Below are 2741 nucleotides of genomic sequence, written 5' to 3' on the forward strand. Positions count from 1 at the left end.
GTTTGCTTCGTTGTTAGTTTTTTTTCTTCTAATTATTATCATTTAAATTTTAAAGACAGAGACAACTACAAAAGACAAAAAAAAACATTTATAAATCTGTCTCCAATGGCGTTAATTAGAAGAAATAACTTTAATCAATTATAAAACAGATTATAAAACATCATTAACTATACAAGTTTTTAATAAAGTTAAAAGTTACCTAAAAATAAAATATGTTACATAATTAATGGCTTCCCGTGATATTGGGAAATAATATAATTTAAAAATTACTTGCGGTAAATAAATTTGGTGTATATTTTAAAATTTATAATAATATTAGTGGATTAAAAAGTTTGATGAAAAATCGATAGGGAACTTTTGACTGTTAATAATGGAAAAATATTATTAAATTTTACTTGTGATCTAAGTTTTTATTTTTGTATGATTTTATGATTTGTGTTTTAGGTTTGCATTTTCAAAAAAATGTGTAGGATAATGATTTTTGTCCTTTATTTTTTTTAATAAGACAGGATATTTTATTCATTTTACTTAACATTTTGTATTCTTTTATTTTTCTATTTTTTTTTTGTTTCTAACTTGTTTTTGTTTCTAATTTGTTCATCAAATATATTTTAAGACATTATACTATTTTAGTTATTATCTTTCTTTTTGTTATGTTTTTAATAGTGAGAACACATTTTTATATGAGAAAATGATCAAAATAGCATCAAACCAAGTTTTTATTTTCAAACTAGCACTCAAGGCCAAAAGTCACAAAAATAAGTTTCATTAAAAGAAATATTTATCTTTATACCCTCTCCTCTGAATAATTAAAAAAAATAGAGATTAGAAAATCAATTGGAGGAGACGACGCCATCATCTAACTCCTCTCGCCGGACAATTCGTCGTCGTCTGTCTCCTCTCACCGGACGGTTCGCCATCGTCATCTCCTCTTGCCTTTGCATCATCGTCCGTCCTCGTTTGCCAGAGATGTACTTAAATGGCGACCCAGAGCGTCTGGGTGTGCTTCTCGACGGATTCGATGTAGGTGTCGGGACGGAGGAGGATGTGCTCGAGCTGCGACTTCTTCTGGTACATCTCTTCGATCGTATATAACCAAAATGTTCGAAACTTTTTTTTCCCGTTTGAAGGTGGAGACTTTTTTGATTTTGAGATACTAGAGACTTATTAATAATATGTGTAGGAATGGTGACTCTGTTTTGCATCTGATTGTGAAGAGATCTGCTAAAGTTCATGCTAAGCATGTGGATAAGAGCTTTGAGTTGTCTATTGTTGCTCCTCCACAAGCGAACGTTGTGACACAGAGGAAGCAGTTCTCTTTGGAGCCTCTCTCTCATCGTTAATCCTAAAGTGAAGTTATCTCCAGTGGTCAAAAATATGATTAGCTCTGCTTCAGATAGGCTAAGAAGTGGAAACCCTCTTGTGAGGTCAAGAGAGGGAACATGAGGAGCTTATTTCATGCAGGATTCTTGATGTGTTTTTTTTTTTTTGTTTTCTTGATGGTTCTTTTGCTTTAAATCTTGATACTTGATATATATTTTTAGTGTTCTTGAAGGTAGATCATTATATTTTGCTCTGAATCTTGAATCTTGATTCTTGATGTCTATTTTTTTGTGTTCTTTAATTGTTGGAGGATAATGTAAACCCGGGGCGTGAGGTTATCAAATTTTTCTTGTTCTATGAGAGATGGAGAAGAGGTGAAGCTGAGAGCTGTGAGGCATACATAGAAAGTCTCAAAGCTTCATGTGTGAGTGAGTATATATAATTATAACCCTTGTTTCTCTCTTTATCCGCAAATCTTACTGTAACCAAGAGCCTAACTAAATGATGATATTATCCTTCAGCATCCCGCTGGTGTCTTTGTTCATCCATCTGGTGCTGAAAAATCTCTAAGAGACACCATGGACGAGCTTGAGAAGTACCATGGAGACAAAAAGGACAAGAAGTTTTGGCAGATTAGGTTTTGGCAGCACAGACTACTCCTGGGACTTGGATGGTAAAGCTTGATAAATGGGAACAAACTGGTGAGTAAAAGTCTTAGTATGCTACATGAATGAAACCCATTAAAATGAACTGTTCTCTTAATTGTTGGATATATATCCCAGGGAATGAAAGGAAATGCTGCAGAACAACTGTCAAGTTCACCTCGAAGGTAAGAGATTGTTAAGACGGAAAGCAGTTCTACACACCAGTATACAAATCTTGAAGAGTAGATTCATTTTGTTGAGTATTGAAAATGTACTGCAATCTGCAGGAAAATGGAGGACATGTGTGGGAAAATGTGCAGCAAACATGGTCGGAGGAATGAGAGATAAAAGATGATAGAAACTGGATCATCTAAATGTTTATCATCCTCTTTAGATCTTTTCATACAACATCGGAAACACACACAAAGATCCTATTATTGTTGTTAATAAAACTTAAATTTCAAAAGTCGTCTTTTATGTTATTGTTGTTACTTATTCCTCATAATTATAACATTTGTGTACAGAGCAAAAGATAAAATGAGGCAAAGATCACTTGTTGACATATAGACTCATTACTTATTAGGCAATAACTATACACCAAATTACATGCAAATACAAACTCCAATGAGAACAAAATAGTTTAATTCTGCAAAAACAAACTTTCAAAATGTCATAGGCAACACATGCACTCCAGAATTAAATTAAGGAAAATAACCACAACCAAATTAAAAAGTAGAAACATGGGAAGGAAACACGAACACATCCGAGCCTGGT

The 2741-nt window shown here is 33.2% G+C and overlaps 1 pseudogene; it reads left to right on the plus strand.

Moving 5' to 3' along the window:
• Positions 1-719: 719 nt before the first annotated feature.
• LOC108810492 (probable sucrose-phosphatase 1) lies at positions 720-2465 on the plus strand (annotated as a pseudogene).
• The last annotated feature ends 276 nt before the right edge of the window (positions 2466-2741 follow it).

Source organism: Raphanus sativus, chromosome 6 (genome assembly GCF_000801105.2).
Source record: "Raphanus sativus cultivar WK10039 chromosome 6, ASM80110v3, whole genome shotgun sequence".
In the NCBI taxonomy this organism is placed as follows: domain Eukaryota; kingdom Viridiplantae; phylum Streptophyta; class Magnoliopsida; order Brassicales; family Brassicaceae; genus Raphanus; species Raphanus sativus.